This window comes from Dromaius novaehollandiae, chromosome 9 (genome assembly GCF_036370855.1).
Source record: "Dromaius novaehollandiae isolate bDroNov1 chromosome 9, bDroNov1.hap1, whole genome shotgun sequence".
NCBI classification, from domain to species: domain Eukaryota; kingdom Metazoa; phylum Chordata; class Aves; order Casuariiformes; family Dromaiidae; genus Dromaius; species Dromaius novaehollandiae.
Genome location: NC_088106.1, coordinates 8,750,551 through 8,768,269, shown reverse-complemented (window position 1 = coordinate 8,768,269; position 17,719 = coordinate 8,750,551). Strand labels below are relative to the sequence as shown.

Genomic DNA, 17,719 nt, shown 5'->3' with positions numbered 1-17,719 from the left:
CTGGATGTCAAAACTGATGTCCATCCTCGGTGGGTATTTTAATCACCCCTTCCTCCTAATCTTATTCACGCTCCAGACTATCAGAAGACCTGTTCGAACAATTCTACTTTAGGGACAGGGAACCCTCCTGACCTCGGAGGGCAAACACTGAAGTCGTCATATAGCTGAAGGCCCCAGGACACTTACCAGTGAGGGCAGCTGCTTTGGGTGATGACACTGGCTCATGGGGGAACCCTTCATTCCCTTGAGGGATGTAACAGCACAGGGCAGGCACGGCTGGGCCTCCCTGCATTCACAGTACCTATAAGCTCTCTTTTTCAAAAGAGCTGCTATTGGCACATCCTCACTGTCAACAACATGATGTAGTTCCCAACAGCGGACTGCTGCTCGAAGCAGCCATCTGGGTAACTGCATGGGAACTGCTGGAGAGCAGTTATCTGCCCCGCTCTATAGGGAACCCACCTGCGTGATTAACAGTAGAAGACACCACAGTGAAGAAGAGGCAGTATATATACATTTTTCATCCTGCTAATTACAACAAATATCCGTGCAAATCCAAGGCTAAAATTGATAGTAATATAAAGACTACCTTCTACGCACTAGACAAAAAAGCTAAGGTCTTAGCATTTATGCTCGTTTTTTTGTAAGCAGCTTTGTGAAGTCTCAGGAGGTTTTATCATTTAAATGTGGTACATTTAGCTTTACAACCAAAAGTCAGAAAGGGTCATGTCCGTAGAGCCCAGTTTCCAGAAAACAGGCATTCATCACTTTCCGTAAACCAGGCATATTTCAAAATATCAGCTCCCAGGTGCCAGTAGTCACTTCAAAAAGCCTTGGCCTAAATATTCTTCAAGAATCCATGTGTTTGTTCCATTATGATGCAGGATCTGATGTTTTTTTCCATCTAGCATAAGGAACACTCAGAATCTGAGCAACTCTAATAAATTTCAAATCATTTAGAAATTGTGGGGAGGGAGGGACTGACTTAAAAAAAAAAAAAAAAAAAAAGCGTAATGAGCATACTCCTATCCCCTAGACCTCCCAGTCAAACCCAAAGGCAGTAACATGGGAGGCTTCTATCGGTTAGGCTCTGATCTAAACATATCTTTAAGTACCAGACATCTTAAAACACCAGCCTGATTTCATGAACAGCAAGAGTCCAGATAAATTTCCACTAGCTTCAGATAAAAACCTTCTATAAACCAAACCCCGGTACTTATGGGATTTGTTCATTACCACTGCCAGAGTGTCCTGTAACACGCACCCCGACTCTAGCTGTGCAAGCTAAATTTGCTGTGATTAGTAGGGCTGAAAGAAAAACGACTGCACTAATATTCAAGCTGTTTGAAGAGAGGTTTACTGCCCCCAAAAGAATCATTTAATTATAACACACCATTTTCTTTAGCTCTACGCATAAAAGAGTTAATTTGCCTAAGCATGCACCAATGGGGCTAATGGATAAAGGTTTTTATTAGGGATGTGCCAAATGGTTCAATAATTATTTGAATACTGTGGAGACCTCTCAAACACGTAGCTTTGGTGCACAATAATTCTGTTCAATTAATGGGTTTATTTCCTTCACAGATACTCTTTTAAAAGTGCTCCATCATCCATGCAGTGCTGTTCAGAGACATGTTGTAAATACATTCTCTTTACTATTAAGTTCTAGGGACATGATGCTGTTCTTTCACACTGCTCTACTCGATAATAGGAAGAATGTACAGAAACCTGCAGAGAAATACGTAAAAAAATGCTCTGCCAAATTCTCCTTGGACCAGAGTTAATTGGTGATAATCATTCTGTTGCAACCGGCAGAGTCATACCAGCTTTAAAACATCCTTGAGCACTCTTTCCTCCGTTTCTGCATGGAGCACTATGTGGCTGCAGGTGGCATTCCCACCACCCCTACCTGCATCAGTTACCGTGGCTGACCATCAGCGTGACTCCAAATCTCCTACGGTAAAGGCAGCTCTGGTATCTGTGCACTATTGCTGAAACTGCATGTCTCTACACACCTATTAATTTGAAGTTCTAGTATCTGAAGGTAATGATAAAAATGCAGTTAAAAAACCTTGACTTCTACCGTGAAGTGTTTGTGGTAGAATAGGCACCATGTCTGATGTAGCCGACACAAGTTATGCAGCTGTGCAGCCCCAATGCAGGATACAAATATAACCAGCAAAATGCATTTTCTTTCATTACAGTTTCCCTGGTTCATGGGCAGGATTTTAATACACCGTTAAACAACTCACCTTTGCTGGCACAGCTATGTCCACGCTGGGCTCATTTTTTTGGTGTCCTGTCTCTGCAACAGATGCAAAGAATTGGTTTGAGGGGGACATTTTTTCCATAAACACATTGTCTCGACTTCTCATTTGTTGAATTAACTAGGATGATAATCAGATCCTGCTCCTGACAGTTTCGTTTCTAACGTAGATCTCTCAGCCTCACTTCTTGAGTCTCCTCTTAAAATAAAGAAATCCTTCCAAATACCAACCGAATTACAAAAGACCGCTCTTATAAATCCATTTAATCGAATGTAAAATGTAGAAGCTTAAACAAACACAAAATGGAAAACAAAGCAGCAGAGACTCAACCACAGATGGGAAAAGAAAAGCTATTCAGCAATTTCCATGATTAGTTTAGTGGTCTCCAGGTACGTGCACTTTAGAGAGACAGAAGTAAGCAAAACTGCAAAAGTGAATACCCAAATGCATCAATTCCAAGAATTCTGAAAGCAGATAAGCATATTTTGATCCCATGTGTAAACTAGCTCTGTTCAATAGGTCTTAAAAGGACTTGCAGAGAATATTATTCAATTATTTGCATACTTTCAAGACAGTGTGATTACACCGTGATTTAAGACCTCCCCGAGACTTTCCAGCACAGATGAGCCAGAGGACTGCACTCTCTCCACTGCTCTTGAAAATCTTTGCGCTCTGTCACTCTTGACCCCTTTTCCAAAGGACAGAGGAACTGCCAGAAAAGCCGATTTTAATTGCAAATGAAAGACACTGTAGCATGGACCCCCGTTGCAAAACAAGTTTACTGTGTCTAAGCTTAGACAGATGATCACCCTCTAGTTGGAATCCTTCCTGCTTCTGGATCATGCCCTTTTTCTCCCCACAGTGGAAATTTTAGTGCCTTAATCTCTGCATTCCTTACTACAGTGCCAAAGCCCTATGTTGTCACTTCTCTCTTGCATGTGATTTTCTAGCTTACTTCACTGTCATTTGCACAACTTTATTTGCATGACTCCTGTTAGCACTGCCATTTGCTGTGCAACTTGCACTGCCTCTAACTTCAATTCCCGGGCATCTTCACAGATTTACATGAACTTGAATTTCTCTCTGTTATGTACAAATAGCCCCAAAACAAAAATATCACTTGGTGCTTATTTACTTTCTAATGTATTGCACAATTTTCACTCTGCAATAGCACACAGGAGAGAGTTTAATTGTTCTGCACAGAATAGAACAAAATACTTACTTTTCCTTCTGAATCTCCTGAGGAGCACTGTTCCTATTCAGAGTTGGAGCATCGTAAGAAAACCAGACTTTCCTAAACTACACGCAGAGTTTTTGCTATGTGACACACACTGGCCTAAACTGTCCAGCAAAAATTGAGGCCCTGTCAGACAAATGCTCCAGAGCTGCAGCTCTTTCACAGGAGCAGGAAATACCGGATAGCAATATTACGTATCACACCTATCGCATTATCCAGCTATTTCATGAGGAGGAAAAAGCAAAAGAACAGTATGCTTCACGTTTGATGCCACATGATCCATGATTTTCACATATGTATATATATGCCTAAACATATACACAGGCATGTATACACACAATATATTTGTAATTTTTTATATTTGCATAATTCCTGTATGTTTTCCAGCTTAATTTCTGAATGTCTCTTTCAAATTACAGTGTGAACACCTCCTATTCACTTGCTTCTTGCCTGATTGCCAGGAAATCAAAATTCTCTTCTTCATCAAAACCAGACAAATTAGAGCAAGGCACAGCAAAATGGACACATAACAGACATCACTGAAGTAAAACTGTACTCTTAATGGTCTCTGTGCTGCCTGGTTGTTTCTGCCAACTGTTTCTGAACTCTCTTTCTTTAGTTCCTCTTTTCCTTCTATCTGGTCTTTTAATGTTGAAAGGGCCGAAAAAAAATTACAGACCTAATATGACTATTGCCATCCAACTGTTTGCTCTCCTTGAACTTTCTCTTTCTTGTCCCTAACCTTTATCCAGCTGGTTTATTCAAACAGTAGAAAGTAGAAACTGTCTCTTATTGCAAGTTTGTACAATCCCTACGCCTTCTTAGATGATCTTAAGGCCAAGATCTTCAAAGGCATTTAAATGCCTATTTCCCACTGGAAAAAGCGAGTCTGGTACCTAAATATTTATGCAAAGCTGTCTCTAGGCATTATTGTATTAAACTGCTTTGCCTGTGTACATTACAAAGACATGCTAAGCTTTCATGTAAAAACATTTTTCCCACTCAAAGGGAGCTTAGTTAATCTTACATTACTTGAGAATCATTTACTGTAAGTTTAACATTGTGAAGTTACCTTTGTAATCATTTTTCATAGTCTTTAATACATGGAGTTGCAAATAAATACATGAAACGCTGTGTAAGTAGCCCAAATGCAAAACAGATAATTTGACCATCTGGATAACAGAAAAGTCTGAGATTCCCTGCAGAACTGCTTTAGCTCATCAATCATGTGTCGCAAATCCATTATCATCACCATGAATTACAAAAAGAAAAGATAAACAGTTATAAACTTTGGAATAAATATTTGTAAATTTAAAATTTACAGAGCACTACATCTAAAATCTCTGTGTCTTCCTGTGCCCTTCCTTCTTTTGGCTACACCACCGCCTGCACCACTAGGTCATACGCAATAAGATACTGCAGTTATTGCAGCTGGTGCAGACACCCTGATCCCCCCCCCCCCCCCCCAGCATCCCACTGGCAAGGAAGGGACTTGGCATTAGCATGAGGGTCCACACTGGCACTTCTCCGTCTCACGCTCAGGGGTACCATTTTCTACATGATATTGGTGGGTTCACCAGTAATATTCTTGAGTAATTAACAACAATATAAAGGAGGTGTCGTACATACCTCTGGCTAGCTAAAGTAGGTCTCTCTCTATTGTGGCATTTTGGGTTTGTTTGGGTTCCTTTTCCCCTCCCTGTTACTCCTCACCTCTGTTTCCGAGTTGTTTTTTTCCTGCTACCAGCACAATAGTGAAATACAGCAAGGACAAAAGTCCTGACTATGAGGGAACATAAACATTACAACATTTACATAGCAACATTTTTACAGTAGTTAAATGATTACCTAGTGACATCTCCAGAGCTTCCAGAGATTAGACCAGTCTGGGCTATGAGATCGTTTTTCCTTTCCATGGCTACTCGGGGTAGAAAAGGTCCACGAGGGAGGCAGCTAGCTCCTTCTCTGGCAATGAACTTAGCAATGCGAGAAGGAGGGAGAAGGACACAAATTCCTGAGACTGAAGGTAAACACCAGCAGTTGACACTTCTGGTGATGTTTTCCTAAATTCCGTGAAGAGAAGACATAGATAAGTCATTGTCCTGTTTACCCTTCCTAGTGTAGATCTCTTATTTCCTAAACAACAGGGGCATCATATTTAAACAGAGCAACTCTTTCAGCAGTTGGAATTGAATACCATTGAATACATTGACCTTTACAAAGATTTAAAAATAACCTTGAGTGTTATCTTGCATTAGCTTTCATTATTATTCAATTGCATCTGATGAGCTGACAGTAATTTCCACTTCTGGTTGCTATTGTTTCTTGTGGAACAAATACCTTCTTATATCTACAGGGCAAGCTATATATGGAAAAAAGTGTACAAAAAGCTCCCTACTAAAATTCAGCAGATTAAACATGTCAGTACAGGATGTCTAGGGCATTGGTCAGACCAGCATCTCATCCCCCTCAACACCATTAACACAAAATTCTGTTCATTTTTCCTATTTTTCTCACTGCATTCCAGTAATTTTAAGAGCATTTATTTGATCAGAGATGGCTTTTCTACATACACGACAACAAAAAAAATGACTAAAACTTCCAGAAATTCTTTAAAGATTGTTCATTCTCAAAGGGGCATACAAAACAGGTTTGCTCCCTGGCAACATTTGTGTGGATAACACCTGTCTTCTCACTTTCCAGTTCAACTTTAACTTGCACCACAGCATGTCAAAGTAAGTTTACTCTTCAAATGAGTGAAATATATTGTGAAAATATATCCACTTAAATACCTTCAAGGATCAGGAACCGAGCATGCTTACTGTACTTTTAAAAACACAACAGCATGCAAGAACTTCAGGAGTCTCTCTCTTATTCTCATTCCACCAATACTGAACACAACATGCCTCTCTGATTTTGCCAAGGGTAGTTCCCCTCCAGAAATCCGTTCTCCCTCGAGAGATGCCCAAATACATGAGTGCCGGAAAGGCAACAAAGGCTGCCCCCTTGAAACCGGGTTAGCAATAAGCAGCCAAAGTCTTATTTTGGATCCTCCCCAGTGGAGTATCTCACACACACACTGAAGTAGAGCAAAATGTCCCAGTACTTTGCTATTTACAAGGCTGGCAATATGATATAGGGAAAAATATAGGCTTTTGATTAGGTTTTTGAAATTGTTATAAAGTTTATGAGTCAAAGTCATCTTTGAGTCAATCGGACTGTTTATGCAAAAAATACATGAAATCAGAATGTAGCTTCATGAATGCAAATCCATTGCCAGCCTGTTTGAAATCCTGGATGAAAGGTGTGATAAATATAGTAATAAATGAATGAACACATGCAGAAATTACGGAATTTTTTGGTTCCTTGTTTTTGGTTTGCTGCCTTTCAGCAAGAAGGAAAAGCAAAGAGCACTGTTCTGGCGTAATCTGGTAATACATGTTGTGAGGATGAGGGATGAGAAGCAATGATAGGTTCAAAGTCACATTTACTGCCCTTGTGTAAACTTAAAGTAAAGTAAATGCAAGCAAATAGGTTCTCCCTCTACCAACAGACAGACTAATACTGTGTGCTGACTTCAGTAAGACTCTTGCAAACAGCCCTAATGGTCTGCACTAAGACTTTAACAGATCCCTTAGGCATCGATTAGTCTTGAATCAGCAAAGCTATCTTCTGGCTTACCACATGCTCAAAGAGGAGAACTTCAAATGTAAGTACACATTAACTTTTATAAACTACTTGGTATTAATAATTCATTACACTGCCATCCATAGCCTACTAATTCTTTTCTATCTCTTATTGTGATGATGTGAAGCTACTAATAAAAGCTTTACCCTTGCCTAAAGTATTCAGAAAAATAATGATTCCTATCTTGTATCTCTCTTCTGGATAGTACCAGGTATTTGCTTTAATATTTGGTGTGGGGTAAAATCCTTATCTTCTTGATTATAGCTCACCTGGAAGAGAACACACAACAGCTGGTGGGAGAAGGCCTTTCTGAGCATCCCCGCTTGAACAGGGCTCACACTGGAATAGGAAGATGAAGTAGGAAGTGCTCCTGTTCTTTGCAGCTACAGAATACATTGGAGAAAAGTGCTGTATTTGAGCACCAATTCTTACCTTTGCGCTGATCCCGGCTTCGCTGGAGAGGACTCCCTGTTGGCCCCGCAAGTTTTAGCGCTATGTCAATCGTTCATACAGATATGTGTATTTCTCCCACACTGCTCCTCAAATGATATAATCAAGACTGACTAGTAAAAGCAGTCCACAGCACCAAAGCAAATGGATGACTTGCCACTGCCTGACTGCTTTGCCAGGTACGGTTCAGGCTTACATCATCCAAAGAATAATCTACCGCATTTTGTCTGACAACCCCATTTCTGGGTTCTGCCAACAGTTCGAGCCCATCTAATTGCAAACAGTACTATTTATTTATTCTACAACTATAAAAATACTATTACATAAATAACTGTTTATATTTATTTTGAAGAGGTTTTTGCAATATTATTCAGGTAATATCTAGGCCATGGTGTAGAGAATAGTGTTCTAGCTGAACACATGGAAGACATGTAACTACGGACACTTACAGCTCTACCAAAGTTTTCAAAAACTGTGTTGTACCTAATAGTTTATATGTTAGGAAAGGTTAAATGCTGTTCCATGTGGCAACAAAAGCAAGCTAAAGCTATAGATTTGCCTTATTTGGAAGGCATTCTGCATGATGCTCAGCTGTGTGCACATATATCAAGCCTGTTTTGTTAAGGCACAGGAGGTAAGGAAATACAGGGACAGGTCATTGCCATCCCTTTTGTCTGCAGCTACATTTTTCTCACTTCCTTGCAGCACCTCAAAAATACATGTGTGTAAGGCTCTATTCACAAAGCTGCATTTTGACAGAGCTAACTTACAAGGCAGCATAATGCTAGAAAACTCATCTAAGCTGTGCTTCATCTGAGACTTCAGCTCATCTATATGCTAATGCAAACTGGATGCAAGTTGGATTTTCCAAAGACCGTGCTCCTAATATCCTTTTAACACATAATTTAGTATTATGATTTGGGGACAGGCAGTAAAAGTTAGTGTGTTGTGTTGTTCTGTAAATCTGTTGATTGCTTCTTTCAGGGCTACTGCATCAAGCACTGGCTTTTCAGCTGAAAGGACAGCAAGGTCTGTCAGTCTGTTCTGGCTCATTGTGCCACTTAGCCATATATGCAATGCTGAAGAGCATTAAATAACACTCCACAGATGCTAATGTAGAATAATAAGTGACATGGTACAAAGGTATCAGGAAGCGTCTATTTTTATACTGGCAACCAAAACACTTATCACTGAAATGACATTATTTGCATGTGAAACTTACTCTCTAACACTTGTAACTATTGACTTCTGGACCCCTGTAGCATAGGAAAAAAATATATATCTGTATACACACGCGCATGCATACACACACACACACACACACACACACACGTATGTTTGGGAACTAAACTCAGTTATCAGTAGAAAAGAGTCCAAAATCTGGATGTATTTTACTACACGCACACACACACACACAAAACAAAACAAAACAAAACAAAAAAACAAAAAAACTCTTTGCTATTAAATATAACTCCATAAGAAAAACTTGGTACAAAGAATGAAGTTTTACTTGAAATACATTTATAGTTAGAATACCAAAAATAATCCCAAAGCCTTACTATTTTTGCACAAACACCCACTTGTTTTGACACAAAGTAGCAACTTGAGAAGTGCTGAAGGAAGCAATTTATATTCACATATGTTTACAATAACAGAAAATACTTTAAAACAGGAAAATACTCAGTAGCACAAATAATCAACTTATTTCATGGCAATTCTGAAAGTCAAGTTTGGTAACGTACTGCTCAGAGTGGCCAGAGATATTCAGAGTTGGGACCTAATTTGTGGTGCTTAAACATGGCAAGTGGTTATTATAGGTTTCAAAAAGCATTCAAAAAAGTATCACAACTTCCATTTTATAGATTACTCTGTCTCCCTTGTACCATGTTGTTCTGGGCTAAAAATATATATATGTGTATGTAAATTTGTAACCAGCCTTCAGTGCGGTGATCAGAGACATTATTTTAAGAACCTGAGCAATGACTAATCTTAAACAACAGTAAAAAAGATTTTAAATTTTCAGTATTCACACATCTCTTTCCCTGACGTTAGCATCATCTAAGGAAATCCAAGGAGGCTTAACTTCCTCATGCACCTTGTCAGGGATCTGCTCCCACAAACAGCTACCCGATACAGCTGCCTCCCTTCTAGACAATCTTTTAAATCATCTTTAATTCCTTTGATCCATTAACTCCCAACCTTGTAGGAAAAAACAAGTTTCATAACTTCATTGAACTTCTTGGGCTAGAATCATCCCACCTATTAGGTCAGTATTGTCTCTTAGCCAAACTGAAATGTCTTTTCTGAGACAAGGCCATTATTTTACCCTATTGCCTGTGTCCTAGCAACCCCACTGATTTAACAGGTAAATATCCCAATATGCAGGTCATACATACTTACTGCATTCATAAGGTACATAGCACAGGCCCACATCTGTCACATGGTTTATAAATGCTTGGTCTGTCTTGGTGCTGTGACATGTAATATGCAGAGAGGTCGGAATTAGTTCAGCTGCACAGCAGCTGGCCTGAGCAGCACACAGCTCACACGGGCTGAAATGCTGGGAGTTATACACACGAAACCAGTCAAAAAACACTCTCAAGGCAATCAGTGTAAGAACTACAAACATAAACCAAGAGCAATGGAAAGGAGAAAAGTGACTTTGCAACATCCAGGGCCCACACCGATTTGAAAATAGAGATAAAAAGTATTCTTCCAATATGAATTAATTACTCTCCTCAAACTCTTTTCATAGGATTTCAGTCTGCGTTTAAATGCTTAAAAGACAGGAAAAAGCACAATCAGTTTTATAAACTTATTTAGTTTTCATCATTTTCTGATAGCAAAAACTCTCATGTTCAACATGTATATCATAATAGCTTGTCATAAATGAAATCAAGCTTGAAATCCCTACATAAAGTGCAATATATTACTCATTATATGGTGATAGATGAAGGAATTTATAGATATTTTGACTCTTCTTGCACCATCTGACAACCTACATCTACTGCATTTCTCAGGAAGCTAAACTCCGTTAAGCTATAATAAACAGTGAAATTTAACCTTTTTTCCCGCAGCAGCAATGGGGTAATGCGCTGAGAGGTACATAGCGCATTGAAGGATGTGACCCTTTTGTGCACATACATACTCTCAAACAACTTCCAGCACAACCAAAACTGTAGAAACTATCAAGAAACTACCAAATGCCTAGAAAGCTAGGAAGCAGTATTTGCAAATTGCTAATTCCATCTTACATGTCCCACATTTATTATGCTATTGTGCAAACAATATTGCCACACAAAGTCTCGTTTATAGTGGCTTACTAAAAATCAGAAATTCTCATAAAATTCCCCTAAACTTGTAGTATTAAGCAGGCAACAAATACTTTCTAAGCAAATATTATACAATCTACACTCCTCAGAATTATCAGAAGGTGTTTTTTTCCTAGAGCTTCAAAGATTGATTCTGCAAATCAAAACTGTCTCCAGATTTTATTATTTGCCTTTTATCATGTGAACAAGCTCTTGCTTGAGAATCTTGATACGCCCTGTTTCCATCTACATGGACTCCACTGAGATTCAGGGCTTCAGCTTAGCTTGGAAACAGTCATTAAAATTGTAAGTTCTGAGTAAGTCACTTCCCAAAATTTTGTTAGTTTGATCTTGTTCCATACAATTTTGGATCCAATCCAGCATTTGGTATATCTAGTGTAAAACCTTACATTTTTTATTTCAATTGATTCTACATAGGCAAAGGCACAGGCATACAAGTGGGCACTGTGGCCTTATGGCACTCCTACCTAACAGCAGAGATATAAAGATATGAGTGATCAATAATACTTTAAAAACCTCCTTCTTCTTTCCTACCACTGAAGAGTTTGCAACCGTGTTGACTCAGGAGAAATTACAGCAGATTGTACTGTTCAAAAGTATTTCCCCCTCAGATGATCCTGAAGAATGACTGTAATTCCAAACAATCACAGCACATCATGTTCAGTTATGAACTCAAAAAAAAAAAAAAAAAAAATGTTGCTAAAAGCATTTTTGGCTTTTATTTTGGCAAAACTCAAAAATAAAGAATAGAAAGGGTTTATAAGTGAAATAGGCAAGAGAATCAGTACAGGGACTGAAAGTAGAGGCCTAAAGTAGACTGCACCAGAAAAATGAATTTATCTAGGTCAAAATGCTGAGAATTGCCTATAGCAAAGTGAATAGCAGGGAACAAAACACACTATGACCACTAGTTCCAGGGGAGCAGAGTGTTTTCAGGACAGTGTTTAGTTCTCCTCCAGTTCGTTTAAAAAATGTTGTATTTCTGCTAGTTTTAAAAAGAAAACAGTATTTAAACTTTATTGTCTAGTTGCCAGGGGTTAATTGTATCATATATACAGCTACCAGAGTAAGAATAACTGTGAAATCATAACAAACAGTGCAGAGTGATTCATGCAGCCACTCCATGTTTGAGTTAGTGCTATTGAAATTACCTGTGTTGCCCCTACAAATAAAATTGTCTGCTTTTTGTTTTTCGCTTTCTTGCCCAGGAGGTCATTAAATGTGTTTCATAATGCACTGGGAGCCCACACCAGGACGAACACCCATCAAAACAGGGAAACCACTAATGCTGATGGCACCTGAACACAAAGCCTGAGGAGGCTACAATCTGTGTGTTGCTAAGTAAAATCTGACTTCATTTTCTTCACCTTTCTTTAAAATCTTCAGGCTTTGTTGTGAGTTTTTATCCACTTTCCAGTGGAAAATTCATCTCTTTAATGGCAACACTTTACATTACTTTCATTTTTTAAATGATGAAAATGATCTTAAGAATTATATTTATTCCTTTGAAAAACTCTTTCAACCAACCTTGTGTCATGCAGAACTCATCCCTTAGACGGGCCTACAATCATGAGCTCGATGAAGTAAACCATATTTTCAATGACCCAAAATTCATCTTTGGAAGCAATACGTTGCATTTACATCCTGCAATATGCAACAGAGATTCACGTACAGAATTTGAACGGAACTTGCTTGGAAAATAAGAGTTCATACAGACTTGAGCAAATCAAAGAAAGAGTTTCCAGTGACTCCAAAACCCTGCATGGATACCTGTACTCGAGCAAATATGTGGTTTGAAGTTAGCAAGTTCTCTTGGTTGTTTACATCTGAAAAGGTTAGTAGAAAACATTAGAGTAAGACACAGTCTTCAGAAGCACAGAACGTTTCTATACCAGTCAGAAAGCCAGGGCACTAATACCTGCAGTAGTAACGAGATGTAATCAACCACGTTCTTCATTGTTACCCCATTTGCTACCCCTTCTGTAAGAATATGGATTCAGGCACATTTTGGTAGCTTCTCAGAGCCAGACTGACACAGTCAAAACTTCTTAAGAGGATAAATCAATAGTACTGATCTCTTATGACTGCCCGTTGCCAATGTCTAATATTAACATATAAACCTTCTCACCAAGGCAAGGAAGAGTATCAAAAGAGTATCCAGGTTCAGCTATGACAATGAGTCAAAAGGTGGATGGGGAAAAAGTCAACCTATTCTTCCACCAAATGGAAAAGCCTTGCAGGCTAAACAATGTAAACACTATTTTGAGCTAAGGATCAAAAATTAGCAGGCCTCAAATACGAACAGCTGGTCACACTGATCTCTGCTGCACTAATTTCTCATGTGATAACGGATACAGTGCAATACCTTTACGTCCACAAGGAAGTTCAGTTGATCAACCCAAGTCAATATATTGTCTTGAATTGTTTCCTAAAAAGACAACTTTTCAGAACTATTGCCCTCCCCCAAAATAATGAACAACAGTATTTTCAGAAAATACTTGACCAATGTATTTTTATTTCCACCTAGATATTTTTTCTGGAATACAAATTTTTCCAGGATGGAAGAGAGGGACTGTCCTGACACAGTAACAAAACTCCTATGTTTACTGTAGTGATACATCAGTTGATGCACTCAAAAACTGCTAGCATTATAGAAATGTGAAGGGAAACAATGAAACCAAAATAATTAAAACCTGAAATGAATGTTTTCTAATGGACATAAGCTTAGCAACTTGTAAAGCCCACAGGAGATGCTATGAAGAAGCTGATATATATCCAAAGTTATCAAGTAGCAATCCGGTGATATTTCCTAGTCAAAGCAGAACAAAGTGGAAAGAATAAGATTGCACTGCCTACAGTACCCAGATAACTTTATAAAGTCACACTAGCATCTTAAGCACAAGCATTGTTCAAAGAGAGTCAAACAGAAATATCTACATGTTGAAGTACAATTTGAGAGTCAAACAGGATGCAATGATACTAAAACACAGGCTGTAATTAGAAAGATACTAACAAAAACTATAAGGACTTCCTGTGGCAGAGGGAGTTTTTTTACTCTAAGCCCTTCTTATATCAAAGTTAAAATCAACTCTACATTTGAGAAGAAGATGACAGAGTTCACAAAAGCAGATGCACTACATCTTCACAGAAATCTTGCAGAGTAGGCAATGTGAAGCTAGCAGAGGCATTAAAATGAAAAATAGATCTCGGCTTTAAAGGAAAGAGAATCACTCTACATTTACAATAATACTGTCATATAACATCCATATTTAAAAAAGACAACATAAAAGGAATCAAAACACAGCTCTTGAAGTATAATGGGCTTTATTCCTTTAGACCTGGATGTGGGAAAAAAGGAAATATAAGGGCAAGTGACATGAAGCTTTTACTAGCTTGGGGAAGGTGGTCCACCAGTTTTAAAACTTTTCTCTGGCTGAGAATATTTAAGTTATGCATTTATCAAAGTAACTCGGAATATAGCTTAGAGTCCATGGAGTTTGCTTCAAAAAGAACAGGCACTTTCAAGCTACCGGTGGAACATGTTGCTTGTCTACACGAAGATTCACTACAAAGCCCAGAGAGGGCTGCTCTTACCTCCTACCTGAGTGCAGCTGATTAAGCATGTCCTTGACAGAAATCGTCTGTGTAAGTGACTTTTAGCTTCCAGGAACTTAGCCAAACTGAGAACTCATCCGACAGGCTACAGGGTTGGACAAAGGAAAGAAAGCTCTTTGAATTTTCTTCAAATCTAACTCTTCAGGAGAGATTTGGTAACTCCTGGGAACAAACCTGTAAAGGCAACCGATTGTACCTCCTACCACTCCTCAGCTACCCTGCCCGTCTCAACTTCCTTCAGCAGTCACATGTTGAGATACGCCGCACAAGAAAGATAGGAAGCATCTATTCGTTTGCATGGTTTATCCTTTTATTTCTTCCTCTTTAGCAAGTACATTGCAAGGCAGACGGTGACACGAGCTTTTGGAGAAAGGGGATCTAGGATAATGTTAAGATGTGAAGTAACACCAGACACACAGAATCTTTCTGTGAGTCTTGTAGCAATGTCTTGAGTGCTACCTGACTCTAAATGGCTCAGGTAAGAACTATTTCCAGAAGTTTTTATTATTGTTGTGTTTTGCTCTGGATCATACTGGGAAGATGCCTGTTTTAGGCATGTGATACTTTATTCAGCCTAGTTTAAAGTGTTTATTCTGAATGCAAAGTTACTGTTTTTTCCCAGTTATTTTGTAATGATAAGTTACTACCTTCTCTTCATCCAGCTCTAAATCCAAGAGACATAAAGAAATGCAGTTTTACCAGTTACCTTAGTACGAATAGCCACTTTGGACAGCTTCGAGATGGTACGCTAGTTGAAAGATTCACGTTGACTCTGCATGTGACCAAGGCTGAAAAGTCTTCCTGTTTGTACGACAAATTAACAGTCAATATACAAAAGATAAAATTCAAAACTGTGGCCAAATCAGCAAGAAGCATGTCAAACTGTTAAAGTGAACTCCTTTTAATAAATAATAAAAAGAGAAAGCAAACAACCCTTTACAGAGTTACTATAGCTGCTGGTTGACTTGATCTGATCTTGAATTTTTGATTTGCCAGTTCATTCAATAGGGACATTTTGAAATATTCTCACGTCTCTATTTGGGTTATAGAACTGCTTTCTTATCTCACTGAAGCATTTGATATGTCAAATCTACTTCAGGCCCAGCTCTCTTGCAAACCTGTGCCACAATGCACAAGGCTATTTGGGGAACTGACATTTTGCGGGCTGTTCTTTTAATCCTCTGAGTGCAAATTGCATTCATCGCATTTAAACCGTTTCAGTGCTGTCTCCTTTTGCTACAGTAGTATCACTGGTACAATTCTGCATAGCAGATGCACTGCAATTATCCCTAATGCATGTCCCTTTATGCCCCAAGTACTTTTTAATTTAATGGAGCCATTTTTAAAAAGCGTGTTTAAGCCTGTGTGTCAACTTGAAAAGCTTATTTATTTTTAATCATACACATAAACCCCATAAAATGGAGGCCAAGGACAGACCTGATGTGGATCCTCTGAAGTTCATGAGTTTTGTACAGGAAAACTCTATTAAAAAGACTTCAGGTTTTTCCTTAGGCTGCCCCATGTCAATTCTTGTTAAAGCCATTAAACTTAATCTTGAGAAATTGTTTGTGTGCAAGTGAATAAGTTCTCCCTAAGTATCAGGGGACTCATGCATTCGCAGGAACATTTTACTTAAATCCTGCAGAACCTACACCAAACACAACAAAATCAGGTAAGACCACTGGTACAAATGGGCATTATACCAGTCCAGCAGCACTTAGGTAAAAAACCATTTGAAATCAGTTTTAAAGCCACGAACTGGAGATTACTTCTGGTCTCACAGAAATCAAGATGGACTATGTTCTGAGACAAAAACAAATGGTACACAGACTATTTTAATTATGAACAAACTTTGCAGCGTTAAGAGATTGTGATGTGATAAGGATATGGGTTTTTTCTGCATTGGAAAAGAAAAACAAGATATGCACCTTTTTCTGTCTTTGAGGTAATTTGTCAAATACACTATATTAGAACAATGTTTTCTTTATCACCTCTTCGTTTTGCTGTTCTGCAGTCTTACTATATCCAAATCTTTTAAGTCATACAGATTGGAGATAAATACACGGAATTAGATAGTGTTAACATATTATCTTAAGAACAAATAGGCATTTCATTTCATTTTCCTTTTGGTGCTACTATTTCTCTTCTGTAAACCAGTAAAGCAACTGAAGAAGGATGTCTGCTTCCTTAAACATCTTGTTTCCCTATCCCCAGTAGATTTTGTGTAATTCTGAGACAAGAGCTACTGCTAGTGAGAAATAGAATGACGAAAAAATTACAAATATAATAAAACTATGCAATACCAAAACCTACATTATTTGATGTATTTGCTCCCTGAGTCCCTAGGGCTTTTCTCCTTTAAAAAAGGACAAAACCAAAAGACACGCCTGTTTTGCAACCAAATAAAGACAAACAATATTGAGCTACATGTTCAGCTGCTATAATTAAGAGTGCATTCTGCCGGCTGAGGACCTAAACCAGCCTTGAAAGAGAACAAAAACCAAATTGCTGAGTAGCAAATGTGCATACCAACAATAACAGACTGGCCAAGCAAGACACATCCTCTGGCTTATTCCAAAAAACCTGAAGATCATTTTTCTTATACTAGAAGGTGTTAATGGCCACTATCAAGCAAAGCTTTGATCTGCACATGATTACAGACCCTGTTAAATTCAATTAGGTGTGCTAAGGACTCCTTTCAAGCTCAGAGGCACAATGAAGTCCCTTTAAAGCAGAGAGGGCCTGAAACAACAGAGCAGGCTGGTTTTTCTTTCCCCTTTGGTGCACTGGACCCCTGTCAAAATGTCTGCACTATGTCTGCAGATTCATATTTTCGTCCTTACAGCCTCACCTCCTCTGTGAAAAATCCTGCTGCCTATTTAAGTGACAGCAGACTGAGTTCAGGAGCTGCTGCCATTTCATGCAAGTGCTTTAGCTGCTATTGATCTTGCCATGCAACCCTTTGGCAGAGCGGTTTCAGCCGCAGCATTCCTATGAGCGACAAGAAACAAAGCCTGGAAGTCCTCTGTTTCGTGCCTCCCCCAGCCCCTGCCCTTTTACAGCCCTTCACTTTTGTCCTCTCTTTTTTGAAGTTTTTGTCAGTTATCGCTCTCTCCCGAAATCTGCCCTGC

At 38.8% G+C, this 17,719-nt stretch overlaps 1 long non-coding RNA gene across 1 annotated transcript; it reads right to left on the bottom strand.

Moving 5' to 3' along the window:
- Nucleotides 1-294: 294 nt before the first annotated feature.
- Nucleotides 295-5,261, bottom strand: LOC135329207 (uncharacterized). The gene is made up of 3 exons (XR_010390577.1): nt 5,134-5,261; nt 2,253-2,305; nt 295-462 (listed from the first exon to the last, which is right to left on the bottom strand). It is a non-coding gene; the product is annotated as an uncharacterized LOC135329207 (long non-coding RNA).
- Between the last annotated feature and the right edge of the window lie 12,458 nt (nt 5,262-17,719).